Consider the following 27,444-nt stretch of genomic DNA (forward strand, 5'->3'; position numbering starts at 1 on the left):
GTCCGGACCAGGAGCTTTTCCCTTAGGGAAATTGGATATTGCCTCGACTATTTCGTCCAACAGAATGGGGGAGTCTAACTGGTCTTTAGTTGCAGGGGAGATGAATGTCGTGGGGATCTGCCTGAGGAGGTCGCGCATTTGAGACTCGCTATGTTCAAGGGGCTGGGAGTATAGGCCAGTGTAGAAGTCTGCAAAAACTTCCAGGATCTGTTGATCAGTCAGTTGGTCCAATCCTGACCTGTCCTTAATGCTAGCAATCTGTGTTTGACCCCACTCGCCCCTGGCCACTGCAGCCAGTGTCCTACCAGGCCTGTCCCCTTCACCGTATTTGCGGGCTGCTTGTGGGCGACTGAAATATTGAACTTCCTTGATGGCCTGTTCATTAAAAACTCAGAGCTCCTCACTAATCCGAGAAAGGGTGGCTGGGTCAATGGAGGTAGGATGCGCGCTCTCTAGGTCACGTAGTTTGGTTTCAGAGCGGGTAAGAGCTGCTCGTATGGCTCTGAGTACTCCCGCCTTCCTCGATATGGACATTCCCCTGATGAAGACTTTGAAGGCCTCCCAACGGACCCCCAGGGAAGTGGACTGGGATAAATTAAACTCAAAGTAGGACTGTATGTCTGCAAGAATATCCGCCTTAAATACTATGTCCTGCAGGGCTGAAGACTTGAAGCGCCATGTGTTCATTGTGGGAGCAGGAACTCCCAGGTCCACGGACAGCTGGATAGGAGAATGATCCGATAGGGTACGTGCCAAAATCCGAGTCTCAGCCACCCTTCCCAGGAGCATACTAGACAAAAAAAACATATCAATTCTCGAGGAGCTGTCGTGCACGGAGGAATAATGAGTATATTCAAGCGTTAACGGATGCATTACCCGCCATGCATCTCGAATATCTAGCGTCGCACTATGTGCTAGGAGACTACGCGCCGCACCAGAAAGCAATCTAGGGGCAGTGCCCGTTCTGTCCAGTGTGGTATCCATTATGAAATTCAGGTCCCCACCCCAGATGATCTGCACTCCCACATAGCCCAATAATATCGCTACCACCCGGTCGACAAATTCAGGAGAGTCCACATTAGGACCATATGTATTAACCAGCAAGTATTCCCTATTGGCCAATGAGCAGTGTAGGATAACATATCTTTCTTCTGGATCTACATAGTTCTTGTGGAGTACAAACTTGAGTGACCTATGAACCATTGTCAGAACCCCCCTGGCCCTCAGAGTGCGTCTCCTGCAGGAGCAAAATTTTACAGCCATGCCTGTTGGCGTAGGCCATAATTTTACGGGCTTTGGTGTAGTTGCTAAAACCCCGAACATTCCAAGACATCACTACAGTTGCCATTACACGAAACTAGGGCACATCCCATACTCTTTGCCGGAGTCTAGCTAGTAATTTAATGGAGTCCCCACAAGGATGCCCCGATGTCGCGCTTTCTGCCATGCTACCCCCGTCATTTGTAATACAATCCCAGAAACTACCAACATTACCACCCTCCACCCTCACTGCCCACCCGCAACTTGCAGTGGGAATTGCCCCCCACCCAAAACCTGTGTCCCCAGCCAAACCAGCGCCGGGACCAGCAAACAGACCGGTGTTCCCCAGCCAAGGGAAATCAGAGAGCACTACCCAACGTGGATATGCCCATATTCTGGCCCAACAGGGGCCACCCAGCCTTAATAGCAAACCAAACATGAACATTGCAAACGCAGTGGGGGCGCTGTAGCCGTGCGGACGGCTTCTTAAGCATCATATAGAACGGCATGTGCCGTCAAGTCATGTTCTGCAGTAAAGGATCCAAGCTCAGGTCCCGGATTCCACAGCACACAGATGAGATCAGATAGCAGTGAAGGAACAGTAAATGAACTCAAGCAGGACCATGCACTGTACGAGGAGCAAGGAGTAATGTCCAAGGGACCAAGGTAAACCCCAGGCCGGATGGCCATTCACAGGATTTAAGTTGCTGAGGTTGCAGTACAATATTGCCATTAACACATTCCAGATGAAAGGAGGTAAGTGATAAATAGAGTAGGGCACTTCAGGGAGTGTTCACATGGCAGCCGCAGGATCGTTTCTTGGATTATGCAATGGTATTTCCGACTCGATGAACTTCACTGCCTCATTGGGGACCGTGAAGAAGTAGAGTTTTCCGTTGTGGGTCAACTTCAGTCGAGCCGGGAATAGGATAGCGTATGGGACATTGCGTTCCCTGAGCAGCTTTTTAACGCCAAGAAATTGGCGCCTCTCCTGCTGAACCGCAACCGAAAAGTCGGGGAAAATCCTGACGGTATTAGCTTCCAGGCGCAGCTCTCCCTTCTCCCGTGCCAGGCGTAGGATAAGGTCCCTGTCCCGGTAGTTTAGGATCCTGGCGATGATGGGTCTCGGAATGTCACCCGGCTTGGGACGAGGGGATAATGCCCGATGTGCACGCTCGACTGTAAAATGCGGTGACAAACCTGGATTGTTCAGCAGATCCTTGAGCAAGCTCTCGACAGCATCCTCCATGCATCCTTTGAGTGCGTTCTCGGGAACACCAATAATGCGTAGATTATTTCTGCGAGAGCGGGATTCCAAGTCATCACACTTAGACTTAACCGCCTTCATGTCTCATGACAGGGCCGCAACCGTGGACTGCAGTACGTGTATTTCATCCTCATTTGTAGAAATCCTACTTTCAGCCTCTGTTATTCGAGTCCCAGCTTGATCTACACGTGTCTTGAGCGAGGCAACATTGGCATTTATATCGTCCAATTTCTCGTGGAAAGAGGCAAAGTTTTTGGCCATCGACTCCATGATAACTGTGAGGTCAGGTCCCGATGTTCCGGCGTGTGCTTCCACCCCAGATTCTTCCGGCAAGGATGGCGATGAGCAAGCATCAGTCCTTGAAACCGCTCTTGCAAATTTATCCATGGATTCTCCCTTGGTGTTCCCCTTCAGTTTATTCGGCATGCTGGATGGTGGTAAAAGCCAACGTGATCAGTGAACGTCGCCCGTGAGGAAACAAGAGACGTGGGGCACAGGGATCAAATCAGTCCACGGAAGAAAGACGGCAAGCCTGTCAGGCCCCCGCTGAAGAGAGACAGATAGTTATGCAGGATGGGCAGGATGAGGGAGCCCGCGTCCAGGCTATACAGTTTATCAGGCGGCCTTCAAGGCTCACAGTAGCAGGGACCCAGTGCAGCCCGCAAGCTCCGGTCGCGGCAAAGGCCAGGTGGCTGCTGGCAGATCAAGAACCCGCGGCCGCTCCTGGGGACACAAGCTGGAGGGCGCCAACCCTGGGGAGGCAGCAGGCGTCAAGCAGATGCGGTATTGATAAAGTTGAGGGCGCTCTCCAACATGGATGAAGGGCGTGGGGACCGGGCCAGCAGGGCACCCACCGCTAGGGAGCCCGGCACCACAGAGCAAAGACCAATCGCCCAGCGCTCCCAGGGCCTCCAGGATGTAGGCATTATGCCGCAGGAAGAGTTGTGGTCCAGTGTCAGAGGTAAGGCAGGCACAGCCAAAGGGGATCCCGTTCCCCAGATTGTGTGGACTGAGGAGATTGGACCGGCCCAGGCGCGCGGGGCCGCAAGCCGGGTAGAGGCCGGGGGCGCTGCACCCCCCTCAAAGCGCATCCCCCCTCCACTCCTCACCTCGACAGCGCAGTCCCCCGCCCGCGCTCAGGCTCCCCAGTCCGCTCGCTCCGCCGGGCAGCACGCAGCACAGTGACGGAGGCTCCAGCCCCAGAGGCGCAGAAATGGGCAGGGGCGCGCTCCCGCGACGGCCCCGGCAGCTGAGTGTTGGTGTGGCAGCGTATCCCAGGAGGGGACCGCCGCGGCTGTTGGTTCAGTCCCAGCCTCCCAACCAGGCAATGGACTACTCCGCGGGGCCCCCTGGGGAGAGAGACAAAGGACATGGGCAGCTCCTCACGCGGCCCACGGCCTGCCGAGCGTGCAGGGAAGAAGAGGCGGGGCCTGGGTGAATGCCGCAGCCCCAGTCAGTCCGAGGCCTCAAACGAAACGGGGCCGCAGACGGCCTCCCAATGTCCAAATCAGGCCAGGATTTCACCAGGAACAGCCTAGTAAACAGGGGCAACTGCCCAGCCGCAACAGAAGTGTAAGAGGCAACGATACTCGCAGATGTAGGCAGATATAAGCCGGAGCCGCACGGAGCTCAAAAGCTAAGCAGCCATCTTAGGCTGCTCCACAGCGCCACCTGTAAAAACCATATTTAACTATGGTGGTTTAGGTTTCACTTTATCTTTTTATTTATATTAAACAATATGCTTCTATGCATCTTTGTAAATAGTTTTGAAACTGTGGTATTCGGCAAATTGTTGTTTTCTTTTTTCTTTCTAATTGTGTTTTTAGTTCTGTAAATTGTTCTGTCATTATTGTATTATGCAAACTGTTTTGTAATTGTTTTACCTTATAGAATATATTTGTCATGTGTAAAGTCTATTAATAGACTATATCACTTTAATAATAAATTAATTAATTCACTGCATTGACAACAGTAAAAAAGCCTGCACCCCCTCTACCTAAAGGGGGCCTGCAGGCAGGCTGAAGGGGGCTTGTGTTTGATTATTGCTACCAGTGCACTGACTCAAACAAGCATATCGACATAATACAAAATGAATCCCTGCAAGATTTTAAAACAGCACATTAGGTTGCTTATTCTGATTTCATTAATTATTTGCAACATTCTGACTTATTAAAATTAAGGTATGTTTTTCTGTGTTCAAATAACTAGTGTACCAAGCGGGAGGCCAGACTGGGGCATTTGTCAGTGGGACGGCACTCCCTCTCGGCACCTCAAAGAGGGAGCCCAACGGAGAAGGTGTCCCACTGACAGGACAATGTGTGCCGAGCAATTCCTGCTCTGCACGCTTATTGTCCTGGCATCAGGACACCTTAACCTGTCCGAATGGTAGAGGTGCCCCGCTGCCAGGACAATGTCCCAATGAGCTCCAGGAAGCAGAGGGTGCTCACGTTTCTCTGTGTCAACAGAGCATTACACTGTGAGCCATTAGGCACTGATGGGAGGGATGGGGTGACTATTAGCAGGGACTTTTGTCCCTTTAGAAATGTATATGGGAGGGAGTGATCAGAAGTGAGAAGGGTGCATAATGTTGCATGCTTTATTAAATAATTACTATGGCTTTAAAACCCAAGGGGGATTTGTTTGGCTCACGTTAATCTGCATGATACTTTTGTGACTTTGCATGCAGGATGGGGAGAATAAAACTAAAGCCATAATCTAATTCCTTGACATATTTCTCTGACAATGTAAATAGTGTACAGTTAGTCTACTATAAAAGGCTAGCTTATTATGTAATGTGGTTTGCTTCCAAGGCACTGCTATAAATAATTATTTAAGCGCATGAAATGTAAAGCAAAACCTTAATAAATATCATCATCGCATGTTTATTTTGTGTATTTTTCTGATTTCCTTCAGATCATTTGCTTTGTCCTTATAACATTAAATAATCTCCCGTTAATCTCCCGACACGTGTTTCCCCACAGCTCGGATCGCGATACAACTAGGAAATCGCACCTTGTTGTGGGAAACTCAAGACTACTATAAGATTTTCAGAGAAACACTGAAATAGATCTAAAACGTGAAGATTAGCACAACTAAGAAAGCAATAACGAGGAATCTCTCCTGAGGAACCATAGCAAAAGCTGTGGTTAAACACGTGTCAGGAGATTAATGGGCGATTATTTAATGTTATAAGGACAAAGCAAATGATCTGAAGGAAATCAGAAAAATACACAAAATAAACAAAGCAATATACACTGAAAAATTGACTGTGAATCTTTTTCTGGGGATCGCACCCCTTAGGAGTACCAACTACATTATCTACGACTTGGTTTTCATATTGTCTCAGCCACAATATAGGCACTCCGAGTGCAGACCCTGGAATTCAAAATATAAGTGGCACAAAGGATTAGCTCTGGAGAGGAATTAAAGCTGGCAGTGGCTGAAAAAAACGTGCTTTTCCATCTATATCAACTAAACCTGGGAAGATGTGCACAGTTGTTTAAATTGTTCACATCCCAGTTTCACCATTTAAGCAAAGTGTGTGATCCTGGGCAATTCACTTCAAAGCTTATGTTAATATATCATATAATTATAATAAAAAACCTGATGAGTATAGAGTTGCTCCATATATAACAATAGTGCATTTTAGGTATTTTGCACCACAAACTTATTTTCCACTTGGCTTACTTATAGCAACTTATTCTAGAGTCACTACCATGGTGCCTCCACGTATCAAAGACTGATGATACTCCGTGCAATGTCCTTTTCTGTGAAGTCACTTCTGTTGGTGCAATCCATTTGTAAATAAGGAGGTTTCCATATATTTTGCCCCAGAGGGCCTGAACAGAGCTCTAATAGATGGGTTTTCTGCATCTGCATTGATCTTTCAGTTTTATGTGTAGAAATGCCATCTGCCACTAATGCTAACAAAAACATGAATTGGGGCAGGGGTGGATGTTTTGGGGGTGTGAATGGGACTATTACATACACTGTATTTAGTGGCTCACTTCACCCACCACTCTTGCAATGTTAAATACACCCCTGACCCCACATGTGATTGTCCAAATGTGACCTCTCACTAGGGTCAGCCCGCAGCCAAGCCCTCCAGCAAACATACACACAGCTGAGCTCAGCTCTGCATTATGTAATGAGACAGCGCAAGCCTGGCTGGGTATCTCAGTCGGGCTCGCGCTGTCCAATTACATGATCAATGAATGCAGTGGCCCGCTGGCCCTCCCACCAAAAGATGGGGGGACAAAAAGGCATGCCACAAAAGTTGGGGGGACTTGTCCCCACCGTGACCCCCTATAATTACGCCCATGGCCTTGATGCCTGTGGACTATCAGTGCTTTATAAGTGTAAAATAAATAAATAAAATAAAAGCTAGCTTCTATGATCACTTAGCCTAATTGCGTTGCTGCATCTGTACAGTTATTGAGCGGTTTGCATTTTATGTAATGCGTCACACACATGCAATCTTCTTTTCGCATATGGGAGTTTACTTGATTCTTAACTTCGTCATCAGTTTCCATAAGATCCATGCATTCTCTTTGGTCAGTCCTCTTCGTATGTCACGCTTGTCTCGTGTGACGTCACCAGCTCCTCCTTCGCTCTTTCTCATATTCCTTTGGTTTGCATTTTCTGCAGTGCATTACACATGCACGATCTTCTTTTTGCATATGAAAGTTTACTCGATTCTTAACTTCATCATCAGTTTCGATAAGGTCCATGCATTCTCTTCAACCAGTCTTTTTAGTGCGTCACTCTCGCTCTTGTGACATCACCAGCTCCTCTTTTGCTCTTTCTTATTTTCCTTTGGGAAGTTCCTCCCTCAGAAGTCATCTCTTCGGGAATACATTTGATAGGGCTTTCTCAGAGGGTATCTTCTTTCGAATATTCTCTGTGGTATGGCCACAGCTGCCGGTGTCAAGCATGGTACTATCTCAGGCTCCCAACACACCGGAAGTAGGGGGGCAGGACTTCCTGTAGAGGCATTCAGCTGCTCCTCTACAACCTTGCAATAATTATACAAACCTTACATTAGTATTTACTGATGCACATGAAGGAGAGTGTAACATGAACTGTAGGAGAGATGACTGAGGCTTGTGGGAGACACTGGGGTAGACTTCTAAGTGAACCAACTAGGGAGCAGCAATGCCCACTGAGCACAGGATCTGGGCAAGTTAGAGTGAGGTTTGAAATACTGCTTAGACTGCCAACTTACAGAAGTTGAAATGGATCCTTGGAGTCATCACATCAGATCTCAAGCAGCTGTTTCAATGAATGAAATGTTCTTGCCCCTAATACCCCTCAGTGTCAAGCTTATGGTAATGAGTGGAGTCTGAAGACTGCCCTCTTCCATCATCTTCTTATTCCCAGTTTGAAGTCTTGAGATTAGAATCCTGAGTGTGCACACAGAAATCAGTTCCGGTTTGGCAGAGTCAAGAAATATGATGTTTTCAATTAGACTTCGGACACCTTATGTTAACTAGATAGGGTTTAAGCAGATACTCGGAATGCAGGCAGAGAGGGTGCGGCATGGTGTTATAGCAAAGAAGTACTCTTGGGTCACGTAGTAGACAAGGAAAATGCTTCTTAATTCTTCAGGGCCAGAATGTAGGTCATTCCAGAATAAGTACTTCAGACACAGCTCACTGGTCTTTGTTGATTCATCCTGTCTCCTTCCAACTGCCCCTTTAAAAACAGCCATGCACCATTCTCTTACCACTGCTCTCCGGCATCAGTCATGACTTCAAATCTCAATTCATAGCAGCTTCACTAGAAAGCATAGGAATACACACACCATGTATGCAAGCCTGTTTGTATGAATGTATTTGAAACCTATCTGGGAAGCAACAGAGCCCTGTATAATTGGTAACACATCCAAGGGGTAACATTTAGGGTATTGGGTTAGCAGAGGAGCTGGGAATGCTAGAAGGCACATTGCAGGGGGGAGCAGAGGAGGGAACAATCGTGTTGAGTGGATAAATCAGTGATTAGCAAGAAGGTTTTTTGAAGAGTTGGATCAAGTCCTTCCTGAATTGTAGGATGGAGGGGGCCTTTTAACTTGTTCCAGTACACAGTAGGAAAAGGCCTGCTTCTCGTTTTCCCCTCTTACACCTCTTTATTAACAGCCCAGCGATGTTGTGGCTTCTGGTGCTGCCATGGACCCTGAAGATGGTGTGTCTCTAAGCCAAGCTGAATGGTGTTTTGGTTGTGACAGCTTAGTAGTTGATGCAGGCCAACTTAAATGCTTGCTAGAAGGGGTAGCCAGTGTGGCTCCTTGACGATGTTGTTATGAGGTTAAATGTTCTTAGACCTTTGTTGAAACATGCTGCTGCATTATTGACAGATTTTAGAAGGCCAAGGTGGCATCTGGCCATCTGCAAGTAAAGTATTGCCACCATCCTTGTGGAAGATATCCAGGGGCTTGGACAACTGTTCTCAAACTCAGGGCACTGGTCAGGAATGAAAGGATTTACTTTGCGGAGGAGCAGAAGCTGGTACTATGTTGCTTGGGTCTTCTTGGCAACGTGCGTATTAAAGGAACGGTCACAGTCAATAGTAAAGCTGAGATATTTCACATTGGGTGAGAGTTAAGGCACGAATCCATCATACTTTATATCAGTCAAACAAGTCTGGATGTAGGCATGCTTGATGGGGGCTCCCAAGAAGAATTAATTCCGTTTTTGTTAATGGTTGAGCTTAAGGGAGGTGGTTGTCATCAATGCTGTGATGAGTTATAAACAGAACATGAGTCGATGGATATCATTTCTGCAATGGATCTTTTGGTAAAGCTGTTTGTCATTTGACTACATTGATGTCATTGTTGGCAATGGGTTCCTTAAGAAATTAGAAAAAGAAGAGTGAAAAAGCCCAAAAGAAAACCAAAAAAAAAACCAGATCTTACACCAAACCCATAACTCAGAATCTGTGCCCAAGTCCGAGGAGCCCAACTCTCCCAAAACATCCACCACAAATGTGCAACACATTCGGCACATCTGCATAGGCCACATAAAGTCTGGACGCAACATCAACAATAAGGTACTGCAGAAGCACAGTGGCATATAATTGCTAACATCCATGACTGAACCCACCATATCCACCTCAAGAAATTCTGGTTTAGCACGGGATCCCCCACTCAAAGGGACAAACACCACTTGGCCCATTCATTGCACGTGGCCCTACCTCGTAAAGCACCCACCCCAGGAATGGCAGTCACCAGCTAGACTTCCCAACAGCTGATTAAGGATGTCCATCTCAGCCAACAAACAAATACAGGTCCCAGCAATTAAAACCAAACACCAATGACTCAACACACATTCCCCATGAGCTCACTACAACCCATGAAGAACCTATTCTGGGACTAGTAGCATAACAGTGGATACGTACAACATTAAGCAATGATACAGGACAAACAAATAAACACCTGACCACACATCACACATCTGAATAATCACAAGTTGTTCAAAATAGCTCCCAATAAAGCCTTCTACTTGCACACCACAGTTAAGGAAAATACTGCTAAGCGTTGCAGCTGCATGCATGCCTTAACTAACATACACATTGCCAGTACAAGTGCACATCTTCACAAGCATGCCTTAACTAATGGACAATTTCACATTATTTAGCAAATTGACAAAATAGGTGACCCTAGTTAGTGTACTATAGCACATCCAGACATTCTGGTACACACTAAACCAAAAGACTAATAAATATCTATATCAACTAATCCTGAAAGACTGAAAATACAGCCCATAACTAATGAATGCACACATTCAAGGTGAAACAGCCCAGATAGTATAGAATAAAACATTTATCTTGTAATACACATCATGCACCACAAATTCATTCAATATAACAGCTCCTACACATCTTAAAGTGTGGTTTAAACCTGACAGAAATAACATGCACATCACTAGATATAAGTGAAACAAGTCGCAGCCAGTGTGATGACGTATCGGTATGGCCATCATCATATGGACTTAGGCGTGACATCCAAAGGTCCACAATGACAGCTGTAATATATATAACCATTGTCACAGGGTGGCCCACCACAAAGAACTAAGCTGACTCTGATAGCAAGTTCCAGGGTGTTTATTCAAATTCTGTATAGATGGGATAGCAACATCTCTTGTGGTGATGATATCTGGGCCTAGCAGGGCTTGGGACATTTGGCACTGGGGCGGCCATGACTCTCTGGTCTACCCCAGCCTTGTTCCCGCCCCTAAACCCAGACATCCCTGTCAGAGATGTTAGTAGCACTAGGATCTGTAAACCACAGCTGCCCTTTGTTTCCTAGGCTTTTTGTGTTTTCCCTGAATCATTGCCTACCTGGATCCCTAGGGATCTTCTAACTTTCCCTCTCCTATCCCTGCTTAGTAGCCCCATGGAGTAATGAATGGTGCCTTCTTTCCCCCAGCATCACACTCACTCTGTTCACACCTTCTCGTACCTGAGCCGTTTGCTACACTGTTATCTTAAGCTGTTCTCCTTCCGCCATGTCACTCTCCCTCAAATCTCTCACTCTGCCTTTCCACCTCCACCCTTTAGTCTTACTTCTCTTCCTACTCCGGTTCTTACTATTGCTCGTACCTTCAACTACCCCTCTATCACCGTTATCATCTCTTCCTTCCCCCACTCTACTTCCCTGCTTCTTACTATTCCTCTAGTTATAATCTCTGTTTCACTTCACACCAAAAGCTACTCTTATTCCCCCACTCACTGCTGCTCTTCTCACACTCAGTCTATTATTGTTCCTACATCGTTGCTCACACTATCTCCTTACTATCTTTGCCTCCCATTAGTAATACTGTAAGTTTACTTCTCTTTAATCACTAATGCGCACTATCACCCTCTACTACCCACTACTACTATGCTACCAATTTCTCTTGTTCGCTACTCCTGCTACCTTCTGTCCTTATTCCCAACTACCACTGCTACTTCACGAACCTCTGGGATATGGTGCCCTGCTCACCCCTTTCACTATCTTGAAACCCTGGTCACCCCCTACTTGCACCCCTACTCCTACTCTACCGCTACTCTTCACACTCTCTAGTCTCACACTCAAACACTCCACAGTCGCCCTCCTTAATAATAGCCACCGCACTCCTTTTACTCTCGCCTCCTCTGGTATCTCGGACGTCTTCCAGCTCCTCCTGTCCTCACTCAACTAACCCACCGCTGCAAACTCACACCCACCTCCTTAAATACCCTACGGTCTCCACTGATTGGATACTCACTGTGTCCAATCACTTGCCTGGTTCCAAGGGGTGTGACAGGGGAAGTCCATGGGAGGGCTTAAAAGGGCTGGTAAACCCTGCCCCTTTCCAACATGACTGTGCCGTGATCCAGGGACGTGGTATTGCTCAAGGCCAGTAGGGGCCTTTTAAAATAATAATTACATCCCTGGTGGTGACGTGGGTGAAGGGTTTCATAGAGGGTTTCTTGGGATGGATATCCACGTACTCTGCCCCCCAAAGTGGTTCAAGTGGAGGAAGATGTTTTAAAGAAACGTGATAACGTGGAAGGGTGTTTGTTGGGGCTAGGGGAGTGCCCTGTAGGGGCTAGAGAATATTATAGTACAGAGGGTAGGCAAGCCATCTTTGCCTTGCAGTAATGAGCACTGAATTGTTGCCATTCAAGGTTGAGGCCTAGGGTGGACAGGCTTTAGCAGGAGCACATGATAGTACTGCAGCACCAATACAAGTTCTCATCCCTGCTCACAGTCGAGGCTACGGATGAAAAGGCCTTCACACCAAACAGATCCCACTGTCTCAGGCGGCAGGCGTATGCAACTAGAAAGCAATGTGAATAGCCAAGCGCGAGCAGGGTAGCACTTTTCCCTGAAGGATGATCTCCTGGGAGCCAGGGCAGAGGTCTGGCACTGCCAAAACAGCCCCGGTCAGATTTAGAACCCTAGTGCCCCCATTATAATGTCACTCTGTTTGAACTACCACATACCCACCATTAGAACTCTTAAATTCCTCACACAGTGACTGATAAGTGTGGTCCCGGCAGAGCCCAGGTGAAGGCCTGGGGAGGGGGAAGCTGCCAAGGGGGGAGCACAGAGCACAATGTCCTGTGATTTGCACTGCGAGGTACACATGGTGAGGATAAAAAAATATAGGTCAGTGACAGGGCGGCATGGTGGGGGCACATGCATGTCTGGGACTCAAAGAAGCGCCTCACATTTCAGAGGGCCAATTTGACCCCAAGAGTATCCGTTGAGCTCATGTCCACCTACCAGGTGCACATCACGTGAGGTGTTAGTGGGGAGAGAAGTATTACTAAGTGGGGAACCAATCATATCACAGGAACCTAGAGTGGCAAGGCTAAATACCATGTGTAAGCCGATTGACCCAATAACCTTGGAACCAATCGTCGGGAAGCCCATATGTCGTGGGTGGTATGTATATAGGGGAGGGCCAATGGGCAGGGGGAACTAACACTGTATATTGCTTGCATCACTTGCGATGGCATTGTTCCTTTAAACATACTTATTTGTGCTGAAGAAACCAGTACGGTCCATGGCAGTCGGGCGAGACTACCCCTACTGACATGTGCTTTCTTATGTTTGTGAAATACAACCTTGTTATCCTTGCAAGATGTGCACCTAGCCTTTTTCCTCAGAGGGGTGGACATTTTTGTTCTGGTTGCCGGTGGTCCGCCCTACAGAATTTGGTGACCCCGACATGAGCCCAGATTTTCTGCAGAGATGGAGGACTCCTCCCCGCACATCCAGAGGGGACACACCCACCTGCAGCGACCAGTCCCCTTGTGCACAACCTGGAGTTGTTTACAAGAGCCGTGTTGCCAGAATTCCTGTCTGTTCTTTGGAGCGGGGTGCTGCCCTGGATTGTGCTGGCCATTGATGGGACCCCATGACGGAGGAGCTCAGGAGAACATGCATATGTAATTGCACCTTTTGCGAGAGAGAACAGCATGGGGAGGGGCAAAGGTGATAAGAGTGAGCCTTGAGGAGTGTGGAAGGGTTTGGTAACATGCCGAGTGAGGTGTGTGAGCAGGGTTGGAAAGACCACTTGGCGGTTTCTGGTTTTTATATTTTTCTTTATTCCATGGCAAAAAAAAGATTGTGGCATAATGGGGGCCTACCCAAGTTATGAAAGAAGACAGCACTGTATCTTTTAGAAAGTAACAGAAAAGAGGTAGAGGCTCAGTATACTGAGTGGGCCTGGGATCTCCCTACCCAATATAAAGGGGTGGTGGAACGAAAAGTAGTATTTTTATTATTTATTTATTTTGTGTTGGTATGGACCAAGGTGGATCCTGGTTGGTGGTGTGGAATTATTTTTGTGGAGGTGTGCGGAGTGGGAAGAGTAGTGAGTGTGTAAGATGTTGCGTTAGCTTGAGTAGTAGTACTAACGTGATGGAGCAAAGCAAGTGATGGGGTGGGGGAGGAGAAACAGAGAATGGTATTGAGAGGGAGCTGGGTGGAGGAATGCTGCAGTTTTAGACCTCAGATAAAAAATAGCCGTTTTGGAGAAAAGGGGTGCTCAGAATGGCACCTCCTACCCCATTAGAGTATAAGTGTTCCGCTCTACCCTTGTATAAAGAAAAGATCTTGAAGTATCACAAAGAGTGGGTGGCCGAGACAAAGGGGGGCGGTATTTCAATCTTGGCCCGAGCAGGGAACTAATAACAAGGAGGTCTTGGGCCATATGCACACGTTCTCAGCATCTTTTGCCTCACTCTTTTAAGCCTCTGGCAATTGTTCCATAGATCTTTTTAAAGGCGTTCAGGGACTTTCCATTTTGGCGTACGATCCTGTGCCTTCCTCTCAGAATCTCTGTGATTCTTTGTACCATTTCTTTGTAGACACACTTAACACCATTAGGTTCAAAAGTGTTCCTCTTGATGTATCTGTTCCATCTGTGCTTCCTATAGAATCTTCCACAACAGCTTCTTGTTCTGCTTTTTCTTCATTTTCTATCTCTGATGTCTTGGTGGCTGCTTCTAAGTTGAAGTCATCTTCTCCTCAGGATCCTACCCCTCTTTCTATTATTAAAGCTATCTTGCCCTGTTTCATTGATATTCTGACTAAAGCAGTTAATACCTCCCTTTCTACAGGAGTTATTCCGGCCTCCATCAAGCATGCAATTGCTATCCTGCTGCTTAAGAAGCCCTCCCTGGACCCCCTGATTCCAGCTCATTTTCGGCCTATTTCGCTGCTCCTCTTCTCTGTAAAGATCTTGGAATTTCTAGTCTGTCCATTGATCACTACTATTCTTGAGGATACTCTCTTTTTTCATTCTTCTCAGTCTGATTTTTGTCCCGGACATGATACAGAGCGTGTCCTGGTCTCCGTTATGGACGATCAGGCACGGACCCATCACAGTGGCAGCATCATTGCTCTGCTTTTGCTTGATCTCTCTGCCGCCTTTGACAACATCGATCATGGGGTCCTGTTGGATCGTCTGTCCAGGGTCGCCCTCTTGGCCACCGTCCTGGCCTGGTTTTCTTCTTTTCTTTCTGGGCATCACCAAAGTCTTTCTCTTCCTCCTTTTCTCTCTAAGGTGACCGATCTCACTTGTGGTGTCCCTCAAAGTTTGCCATCTCCCTGGTCTTGTTTAACATTTACGTTTAACCTCTGAACAAGCTTATCTCCTCAGACAGCTTCCTCTGCTATTCTTATGCAGACGTCACAAAGATCCTGGTTCGCCTTGACCTGTTCATCTCTGAGTCAGTGGCCAGGTTCCTTGCTTGCCTGTCGGCTGTGGGAGAGTGGATGCAGAACAACTGGCTCAAGTTTAACAGTGAAAAGACCAAGGTTTTGGTGGTGGGGCCCCCTTCGGCCTTTTCCTTCTGGACCTCAGATTTCTGACCTTCTTCCTTAGACCCTTTGCCTTTTCCTGTTGCGACATTTAAAGACCCTGGGGTGATACTGTTGTTGTCTCTTTCTATGTTATCTGCCAGCTGGGCTATTTCCAGCTTAAGATTCTTCGCCGAGTGGTCCCTCTTTCAGGCGGTTTCTTCCCTTTTTCTTCATCTATTGATTATTGTAGTTCTCTTATTCTTGCTGAACCTGTGTATGTGATACAGCGCCTTCGGGTTCTTCAGAATTCCTCTGCATGACTTGCCACTTGCGCTCCTAGCTGCTCACATATTTCCCCTGTTTTCCCACCTGCTTTGGCTGCCGGTAGCCATACGCATTTAATTCAAATCTTTGTGCCTCCTCCACCGTGCTTGTAATCGGCATGGAGCAGAATATTTGCGGGCTAAGTTCCGGCCTTATGTTCCGGGACGGGCCCTGTGCTCTGCCGACGCTTGTCTTCTCTTAGTTCCGGCAATGAAATACTGCTGCATTGGAGAGCGCTCTTTCTTGTAGGTGGCTGCAGGCCTGTGGAACGCTCTTCCACGTCCCTTAAGATTTACAGTTGGCCACCTACTCTTCCGTAAAACTTAGAAAACTTTTATTTTCTATTTTTTTTTGTCCTTTTGCCCTCTGCTCTATTCTTAGCGCCAAGATGCTTTGGACGAATGTCACACTTAATAAATATCCTTCAATCAATCATCAATCAATCAATCAATAAATCAATCAATCAATCCAAATACAAGAGAAAAAAGCTGTAGAATAGAAAAGAAGTGCTAGAGTTGTGGAAAATAGTAGAAGGTTTGTGGGAAACAACCACAGGTTTACGCAAAGACATTACTCAGGCCCCCAACAGTTTGTGGCCGCACAGCCCTATCAAGTACAGAGGCCTCTGGTCCAGTAACATCAACACACACACAAGAAATGTCATTGGGACCCATAAGCACCCTGTTAGGATGCTACCCTACCCAAGCAGCATCAGCTTATGTAAATCCTACCTGCATGCCACTCCCTACCACAGCACTCCCTCAGTATTCTGTGGACCAATACAGCACCTGCCCAATCTGATCACATCTGCAGCAGCAACGGATAGGGAGCTCAGGGGCGAGGGTGGGCAGGAGCAGAAAGCTCAGATGGAGTTAGAGCAGAAGGCTTTGGGGGGACTGGAGGAATGGAGAGTGAGGGACATATTGTTCAGAATTGATAGCACCGCCATCAGGGATGTGCACATAGAAAAGGAGGTTAATGGGGCAGGAAAACGGTGAGCCGGAAGTTTGGATTACGGGATAGTGCAGTCCCAGTATGAGATGGGAGGGGACATAGGCGAGGAGGAGTGGGACACAGTAGATGAAGTAGGGGATGAGGAGGCCCTGTCCGCAATGTCACCCAGAGTGGAAAATGTATGGGGCCTAGGCTGAGTAATAGGGATGGCTGTGTGGTGGTGGCAAAGGGCAAAATTGCAGTGAAAATAAGGGTAAAGAAGGCGACGGGACGCAGTTCCTACTGTTACATAAAGGACCAGGAACGGCTCAGTATATTCCGTGGCCACACATGGATAAAACAATTTAATAAAAACTCAGCCGTCTCTCACTGCGGGGGAGGGGAACTGGGTCTATGTGTTTGAGAAACGAACTGCAGGTGATACCTTGGCTGTGGGTGTTTTGAAAAGCTTATTTGTTGCTATATTGGGAGATCAGGCTGACTACAATTTGGGTGAAAGCAGGTTAACAAGGCGTGCGATTGGGGATGATATTCATGACGGCGCCCATTTCAATGATATTTGGGCACATGTATGGGCTGCCCTGTGTTGTACCTATCCCGATACACCCAACCTCCAGTCTAATATACAGCACACGATGGGAGAAGACAAAGACCCCGCCTAGTATATTTTACAAACGCAATAAATGTGGAGAGCAGACACAGGAGAACCATGGGATCAATTAATCACATTCTTCTATTTTGTGGTCGAGAAAGGGATTCCCAAGTAGGTCTAAAAAGCACTCATTAAAATTGTGAGAATAGAAGAGAAGGGGTGGGTGGAGATAAAGTCTATAATTATACATCGCTGTAAACAGTTGCAAGAAAAGAAGAAGGAAATGGCTCAACAACTGCAGACTTAGGAAGAGAAACTGATACAAAAGAAGTTAGCAAAGATATCAGTGGAAGGGACCATAGTGTCAGCACTACAAGATGCACAGTCAGAGAACAGGGCGGCACAGGCAGACGTGAGGGCAGGCCCCGCATGGGCGAGAGGATACAAATTGAAATTGAACAGTGGGTTTCAGCCACAATATCAAGGATGGCCACATAGAGGGCACTACTGGGGAAGGGGGGATTTTCAGGGGAAGAGGGGGATTTGGAAGGATGAGGCCAAGGGGAAGAAATAGTGGACAGTGCTGGACAAGTGGGAGGATGCACCATTTCTCAAGGGAGTGTAGAAGTAGATTTGGAGGGGGGTACAATCAGATGCCCCTGTATGCTTCAGGAGCAGCAGCTCAAGATCAGTTGCCCTACACCACTGGCTCCGCTGTAGTTTTGTATGCTCCCCTGCATTAACTAGCTCAAATAGCCCCCCCTCTGCAGTTCCTAGTAGCCAAGGAGCATACGTCACCCACCCTACCCCGCCACAGGTGCCCCAAATCCCCAATAGCATTTCAGTCCCCAATGGTACTGTCATGCATTATCAAGGGGCGAGCATGCGAGGAGGGAACCCTTTCGTCTTCCCAGGAACAAACACATATCCAGATTAGAACTCTGATGTCACGTAACATTCTGCCGAGAGAGAGAAGAAGCAGAAGCTTATAAGGAGATGTGACATCATCATATGCAGTAAAGACCTGCATGGCTGGTTGGTACGGTCCTATCCATGGTTCGACTGCTCCATAGGGGATGCAGGCCATTGGTCCCAGCCCAGTCCTTCCGTCTCCCATCATGTGGGGTCTGCTGGGCTCATCATCTTCGAAAGCACCAAGGTTGAATAGACAATTATCTACGTTCTATGAACAATACTCCTCTTACCATTATACCACACACTTGGCAGGCTCAGGGACTGGCACAGGGGGAGTTTGAGGTTATGCTGACCCACACATTCTTTTTTTTTTTTTTTTATTTTTTTATTTTATTTGTAACAATTAGTTTGCATTTCAAACTTCAATTACAATCAAGAAAACCAAGATAGTTCACATGAATCATAAATTCACAGTATTGTTGTTTCCAGTATAATTATTTCCAACGTAACACAGCATCCAATGTATTGATTTCAAGAAGTTGGTTATCATACAACACTGGTATTTGCTGAAATGAGGAAATCATTGTTCAGGTTGTGCTCTAGAAAGTCACATACTGCACATGTAAGTGGTACATTATTACTCGATAGTATCCTGTACCACCAGCCTTCAGTGTCACCATCAACAGGCGCGTAGCTCCCGAGATAACTAGTTCGCAAATGCGTGAGATGTGGGCATTTCGTGATCAGATGTTTCAATGATTCTGTCGAAAGTTCACAAAACCTACACAAATTATTGGAGACGTGTGTGTCGCGTCTAAACCATAAGATCTCCTTGGTTCTAAGTGCATTTAATCGAACTCTCAAGAATTGATTTCGATGTTTCCTTGATGGAAATTTTTGCAGATATTTTGGTAATCCATCTAAGCTGTTGACTGCTAGTCCTAGATCAATTGAGGTTTTCAGAACATTTGTTCGTTCCAAATTTTGGATCCAGTTCCATTGTCTCAGTTTTTTTTTGGCAATTTGTGGTGTTGCTAGTAATGTTTCCCATTTTATGTCTGCGTATTCGAGTATCCGTTTTAATCTGGTTATCCATTCTAACAGAATGCCCTGGTATGAATTAGAGGGGTCTAAGGATAAGATTTGATATGCGGGAACCAGATCTTCTAGTGACATCTTCTGTAGCATGGCCATAGATTTCCATACAACAATATTGTGCATGGAATCAATTCCCAGCTCGTGTTTTATGGAGATCATCGATACACTCGTTGGCAGTTTGAAAATACGTCTCCAAAATGTTCCCTCCAGGGAAGACCACATTTTGTAACTTAAATTCCGGGCAGCTTCAGCTCCAAATGTGATCGATGGAATCACTTTTTGGGAGTAAAAGGTTAATACAGGGTTCAATGTAAATTTTCCGTATTCGGCGTGTAACTTTGCCCCTTGCAGTGAAAAAGTTATCAAGCGTTGTTTTAGGTCTTCCATCCATTCGACTTCTCTAATTGAGGTGTTAAATTGGATGCCTAGATAGCGGACCACTGGGACGTGTTTTATCTGCACGTCTGCGAGTTTCCATCTAAATTTTCTGTTTAGTCTTTTGGATGAGTCACCGATCGCCACGATCTTAGACTTCTCTACATTAATTTCTAGATCGTTGTCTATTAGGTAGCTATTAAGAGCTACTAACAGTCTTTGAAGGCCAATGGGGGTTGAGTCTATTAGAACAATGTCATCAGCGTAGATGGTCCAACTGATATTCTGATCGTTTATTTTTGGTGGAAAACATTGCACCGATGGAAAAGCTTCAGAGACATCAGATATAAATAGTTTAAAGAGGAGGGCCACCAAGGGGCATCCCTGCTTAACTCCCTTGTTAGTTATTATCTCCTCAGACAGGTCCCCTACCTCATTTATTCGTACTTTGATAGAAGTGTCTTTGTGAAGAGCCATTATTGGTTGCAATAATTCTGGTGGACAGGACCATTTCTTTAATTTTGTCCATAATTTATGTCGATTTAATGAGTCGAATGCTTGTTTCATATCTATAAATGCAATAAACATGTTTTTACCATTTTTCAGGGCTTCTAGTTTGAGCACGTTTAGTATCGTCAGATTTAATTCTGTGCCAACACCCTTGGTGAAGCCAGTTTGACGTATATCAAAGTGACCAGTGGCTGAGGCCCATTTCGAAAGCTTCTGCTGTAGAAAGGTTGCAAAAATCTTGCCCACAATGTCCAAGAGGGCAATGGGACGATAGTTTGCCGGGTCGTCCCGATTTCCCTTTTTGAATATGGGAACTATGATGGCAGAGTTCCACGAGTGAGGCAAGGTCTTCTTCGTGGCTATTGCTCGAAACAAGTGCACGATAAATGTTGCCCAAAGCTCGTTGTTTGCTTTTAGCATCACATTTGTGAGGCCATCTGGCCCAGCAGCTCTTGAATTATTCAGGTGTTTAATAGCTGTTATGATGTCTTCTTTGGATTTGTTTGTGTCCCAAAATTGAGCAGCTGTTGGAATATCATTGACCTTGGTATTTTCCTTGATTGTGAAAACCTTTTCAAAGTGTTGTTGCCAGATTACTTTTGATATACTATGATGTATTTTAGCATTCTGAAATGCATCTTTGTTGTTTATGATGCTCCATAATTCCTTAGTTTTGTGACAGATAATCATCCTTAGAATTTTCTCACCTCGCTCTTGGTCTCTCATAATTGCGAAGCATTTCAACCAATTACGGTATTTCATTTTGCGTTGTTTCATTAGCGCAAGCTTGTTGAAATCTGGTCCTTTTTTCAATTTTCGAAGATCTTGATGTAATTGTCTCTTTTTTTGAGCTACTAAGGTACTAAATTCATATTTCTTTATATAGTTACAATTGGTTCCATGATTGTACTTGGTTTGGAACTGTGCCAACAGTGCCGTATAATTTAATTTGTCCTTCGCAGCAACAGTTGTTGAAGACATGTTTTTAGTTAGACTCTCAATTTGTCGACTATTTATTTTGAGTCTGTTGCCTCTTTGATTTACTTCCATCGACTGAGTAAATTTACTCATCGCTGTTTTTGGTAGCGCTTTCCAAGTTAATTGTAGCAGATTATGGTCGCAGAGTGACGAATCCAAAATCTTCAGATGTTTGATATCATGACACATCGTTTTAGAGGCCCAGATGTAATCAATTATTTTTTTGCACCCGTCCCGGTGACACGTGTGATTTGGAGGGATGTCTCCTCTTGTTTGACCATTCAACATCATACAGTTTCTGGTGATCAGCGCTTGTTGGAATTGGTAGCCTATACCAGTTACATTGGTTTGGTGTTTATGCTTTGTGAGGATCTTGCCATCTTCGAACCAGGAGAAATTTAAGTCTCCACATAGGATCACATTCAAGTTGATGTAGCTTTCCATGCTGTCATCAATGATTTTTGTTATTGACTGTATGAATCGACGAGAAGAGATCATCATTGTATTCCAATATGTATTAAGTAGGAGCAGGTGATTTGATTTTACACCCACGCCCAGTTTGTTTTGCAGTATTGTTCCTTGAACAAATAGATTTGGGGAGAAAGACTGCAAAATCTCCCAACCATTTGCATTGTTTATCATGGTCAGCAGACCTGAGAAAGGGCGACCGAGTTGATTTTTCCCTGCGGGATTGAGCAACATAGAGTATCCATCTCTTAATTGTACCTCCCGCAGCCACATCTCCTGTAAACAGACAGCAAAATTGTTTTCCAGGGAGATCTCAAAGTTCTGAAACAAGTGTCGGAAGCCTCTGGTATTCCATGATATTAATACATATGTGTCATCACTGATGGTTTCCAATAGCTAGGTTCTTTGGGTTTTGTTTTGTGAAATGTAATTTGAGGAAGCTTTTTGTGTAGAGGGTTGTGAGTGTCTTTCATTTACGTTGAATTGTTTTCTGAGAACTTCTCGTCTTTGTTCATGTGTAGACTCACGATCTTCAGTAGGTCTTTTTTCAGGACATTTTTTAGTTTTTTTCGTCTCTAAAGTTAGATCAAAGCCATACAACATCAATTCATCTTTGGCGGAGATTAGTGTATTTTCTACAGCTTGAGAGTTGATGTGTAAATAGACTTTGTCTAATGAGTCTTCATTGATGTATTCGACGATTGCAATGTCATTTGAATTTATCGTTCTTAGTGTGGGGAAATTATGTAGAAGACACATCACATTTTTGCGATTTAAATTTACCACGTTGTCATCAGAAAATATGTTCTCAAGCCTGACCTTCCAATGATTATGATGTTTGGTCTGCAGTGCATTCAATGGTTCTTTTAATTTAGTTAGATTTTGTTTTCGCCACTGTGCAGCCGTCATCTTTGGATTTAGCGTTGTCGTGCTTGCCTTTGTGTTTCGGTCAGATACCCTTTTATTCTTCTCGTTTTGACTTGAGTCGGGACCAGAAGAGCGACTTTGAGTAGAGCGCGTCGCTTTTACATTTGGAAATTGATCTTTTTTGTTTTTTCTTGATGTGATTTCTTCACAGCTCGACAAGGACTCATCACGCTAGGGTGTGAGTTGTCTAGATCTTGTGTGGGCGACGTTGTTTCATCGGATTCAACTGAATATGTTGAGAGGTCACATAGGTCGGTAACACTTAAGTCATTTCTATCTGCCTCTGATCCGGATTCCAAACGTCTTCTTTTGTTTGGGTTCGGTTTTTCCACCACCGTTGGATTAGCGATTGCGCTTGACACTGATTTAGCTGATGTCACTGACGCAATGCTGTCCAATTTAGTGTTGTGTGGACAGCGAGAAAAAAGACTAAGCTTTTGAGGGGTGGAAAGATTTCTTACGAATTGTTTAGTTTTAGATCGGTTTTTGCTCACATTAAGTTTTCTCTTTCTTAGATTCTGTTTGGAAAGCGATACTTTTGTTACCGTTTCACCAGGTTTTGATTGTTGTGAAAATTCAAGCGTCTTTGCAGGCCCCATGAAAATTACGAAGGTGTTGAGCTTCCCTGTTATGGGAACTACACCATCAGTGTTTTGCTGTTCGACTAGTGGGACTGCACTGGGTAAATTATTAGTTGGTGCTGAGTTGCAATTAGGTACTTGATTTGCGGACGCAGTTGTGCCTTCGTCATGGTCTTGAACAGAGACAGCGGCCGTTGGGTCGAGTATTGTGGAGGGCACTCTATCTATCTCACTAGTTTGGGAGGGGCCATCGTTGTTATTTTGGACGATACTTTTCCTAGTTTTAGTCTTTCCACGGGGTGCCAAAATGTTTTGTATTACATTTGTTATTGGGTTTTCACTTCCACATCTTGCTTTCTGTGAGTGTCTTCTGTCTTGATCATTTCCGACAGCCACAGATCTCACTGCATCGGCATGTCGGACCCATTTCAGTGTTTCTAAGATCACTTCCATTAGATCAGTTTTGTCAGTATGGTCTCTCATGGCTACGTCGCCTAGCCGGTTTTGCCATTGGAAGGAAATCTTGGCTTTGCGATCAACTCTTGCCATAAGGTAAGCATTGTTTTCTTGGAGAGTCACGATTTTGGTTACCAGATTTTGCAGCAATACGTTTTGATCTTTTGATGTTTCACTTAGGGTTTCATATAGCTTAGTAAATGGTATCAAAGCTAATGATGTAGCTGCTAGTACGTTGTTGTGGATCTGCATACCGGCTGCCACTGATAAATTCTCTTTATTAACTGTGTCTGAATTTATGTCTTGACTGGATGGCTCTTCTAGTTGGCTTGCTCTACTTTCGTTTGTAGCATGTTGGTAAGTTGCTGTTTTATTTCGTTGATGATGAAGAGAACTGGAATAATCCCTTACTAATTTTGAGTTGATATTTGCTAACATGTTTGACTGCAGATGGACTTTTTTTTGGGAGGGTGTACTGGTGCGAGCTTTAAAGGTGTCGTTCCTTGACTGCTGCAGTCTATTTGCAAGGTTAGAAGGTATTTTTTCTTTTGCAGTCGTATTAGATGAGGCATTTGTAAAGCTATTGATCAGTTTCTCTTTCACCATTTGATAGTCTGCTGTGAGACGTTCTGTGAGCCGTGCTTCTCGCCCTGCCAGGTCAACTCGAAGGCTATTCTTCTGAGCTTGAGTCGACAAAAAGTGATGGGATACTGGGTTATGTGAGAGGCGACTCGACTCTGCCGTGGTGGCCTTGGGAAGAGCCTTAGAAACAGCCACTGCACTTCTAGTTGCGGTTACCGCTGTAATTGCTTCATCATTTGCAGGTAGAGCCATTTCATTGCAATTGGTGTTTCGGGCGGCTTCATTTTGTGGCATGCGAGAGATTTCCGGTCGCCCTCTGCCCATTTCCATTACTGGCATCTGTATTTCCATAGATGGATTTAAGTTTGGGCACTCAATGGACAGCCTGGAAATTATATTGTCAGTAGTTAGTGGCGGAACAAATGTAAAATTTGTGTGGTCGCCTATTCCATTTGGTAGTTTTAATGCCAGAAGTTCGATGTCAGTGACATCAAAGGCGGATTGGAAAGAGGCAGTGTCAATTTCCACCATTTCACTTACTTCCAGCGTCTGAGCTGATTTATTTTCATTGACCGTATGCATGTCAATTGGTAGAGGCAACAGATTTTGTTCTGCCTCTTTTCGAATATGTTTCACAGCATTTATAGAGTCCTCTTCTCTCCCATTTAGGGCTAACAAGCGTTCATTATCCAGCGCAGTTGCAGCTTTGGAGTCGAGTACATCGTGTTTGATTAGAGCCGTACATATTGATTCTTTGCACGCTGCCATTATCAAGGCTGGATTTGCTGTGTTAGGCAAGCACTTTTCGTTCGGATGGTTAGCTGTCTCAACAGCTGGTAAGGCATTGGGAGTTGTGTTGTCTTCGCCATCTGTATCGGCTGTCCTCATTTTTGACGAGCTGTCGGCTTTTCGAGCCGGAGCAGGGGCGAGGGCAGGAAAAGGAGAAGGAGAGGGCGGGAGGGAAAGGGAACAGTGGGTAGGAGTTATGGAAGAAGGGGGGGGAGGGGTGTAAGAGGAAGGCGAGAGGGCGGACGGCGGAGAGGAGGGAAGGGAAGGCAGCAGCTCGATTTGTGCCTTTATTACTGGCGCCGCCGTGGGCTCAATGTTTACCGACATTTCCCCACGGCTACGAGCGCTCAACGTTCTTAAACGAGTTTGTGGTCTCGTGTCAATTATCATTACCATGTTGGTTCTTACCAGAGGACGGCAACTAGACACGTTTTTCTACCGCTTCTTCGACTTCTGCAGCGGAGCGCGGCAGTGTACGGCGGACTGGAGGCAGACTGGACTCTGCACCGGACTCCGCGCTCTGGAAAGGTTTTTGAAGTGGAAGTCAGTCGAAATAGAAACAGGACTGACTACGTAGTGCAGCTCCTCACACCACAGGTAACAACTGAGGACTGGAGGCAGACTGGACTCTGCACCAGACTCCGCGCGTGATGAGAAGAGGGTGGAGCTTTGATATGGTCCTTTTCTCGAATGAGAGTCGATGGGTGGCTGGGCCTGCACTGCTCCTGCAGCCAGTGACGCTGTGTAGATGATGTCGGCTCCTGCCCACACGGCTGGTCTGGTGGGTGATCTGCAATTCAGCACAGACAGGGACTTTGAAACGGGCCTTCAACAACGGGGGACCCACACATTCTCCATTCAATCCTGCTTGCGTCATCGGCTCCAAGGCTTCCATCCTCGCTTTTGGACTATCATTTATCCCTCCCAGTACCTCACATTACAAATCATGTGATTGTAAAAATGTAACCATGGGTTTATTGAGGTTTATTGTGTTATGGTCGGTGGTGAACCCTGGGACTTGGGGCCCTTTAAGATGAGGTAGCAATACTCGAGATGGATGGTGATGCAGATATTACTCATGGTGGGGTTCCCTTTATTGGCATCCACGCTCTACACACTGATCGTAAATTCTCTCATGCCTGCTCATATTCCTCAGGCGTGCATGTCATATAAATGCATCTCCTGTCACCTGCCAACTCTACCCATACGTCTTTCGTTTCCATAGGTAATGGGGAGCATTTGTGGAATGGGGTGGTCATTCTGCATTTCACTATCTTTTGTATTGCGAGGCACTCTTGGAACCCCAATTGACACCATCATCATTGCGCTACTAGGCACTGCTTCGGCACAACACTGAAGTCCCAGATGACAGGTGCAAAAAATGACCCCGAAAAAAATACTATGACGGGCACCAATATTTTCATAATGGTGCCCAACCAAGATGGGCCCAATCGAACGCCAGGTTGAACCAATCCCCTCCCTGTATTCCTGTAGCCTTCTTCATGCAAGCTTTTAGGCTGTGTATGGCTTTGATGATGTGGGACAGGGAACTGTTCTCTGCATCTTCGGCGGGCACGAATGTGCGGCATGAATCCCTGATTTAGTTGCAGACACCACCTTCCATTGCAGCGAGCATGTCCAGGGCATCGTCATCAGCCTCAGCGTGCAGAGTTCCACTTTTATGATGTTGAACCCTTGCTCAGTGTCATTGGCCAGCTGCACCACTTCCCAGCACACTATTTGCAACCATTTAGCACTGGCTGCAGCCTGCACACCAGGCACAAACAAGGATGCAAAAAATGGCTCTGCCTTGCTGAAGAGGCGGTACTCATCTGGTATCTCGGCAAGTAGGCCTGACAAATCTGTTGAAGGATGGTTTCCCCTATTCATCCTCTGCAAGGTTGTCCCCTTTTCTTTCCCTGGAAGGATGTTGAACTCTGGTGGTGGTAAGGGATTTCTCCATTCTGCTTCGTCTGTCGGGGAGACGGTGGGGGTGTAGGCGTCTGCATCTTCTCGCTCCTTTTCATGTACACTTCTGGGATCACTAGTAGTGCTGAGCACAGTGTGGCTAGCGAACAGTAGCCCCTCCATGATGGTGGGATGTGCAAGTACGCTTGTTGCCCACACACCCAGTAGTAATCCATCATGGCCGCTGTGCCTTTCTTGAGATCAGGAACGAGCAAAGTCTTGTTGCAATGTTCATTGGACCCTACAAAAGTCTTCCCAGCACTGTAAAAACTAAAATATATTTCTCTTCTCAGTGCACATTCCTGGTCATTCCATGGCGTCACTCCAGATTAGTTTGTGTTCAGTCCAGAATTGTGCGCATACTGCTTCCACTCGGGCCAGCACCCTTTCTTTGTACCCCATGAGCCCTTCTGCTGCACTGCTTACTACAGTTTCTTGCCATTGGTTATTTATATACTTTTGGCCTTGTATGACCAAAAAGGGTCTTCTTAGGCATTGTTTGTTCCTTTGGTTGTCATCAGATTGTGATGGATCTGGATCAGCAAATTCTAGTCCCACGTGTTGTGTGCCTGGAATGTGCCTCTTAACCTAAATAGTGCAAGATGTCCTAGGCATTGAGCCTATA

This window comes from Ambystoma mexicanum, chromosome 9 (genome assembly GCF_040938575.1).
Source record: "Ambystoma mexicanum isolate Mex_15411 chromosome 9, UKY_AmexF1_1, whole genome shotgun sequence".
NCBI lineage: Eukaryota > Metazoa > Chordata > Amphibia > Caudata > Ambystomatidae > Ambystoma > Ambystoma mexicanum.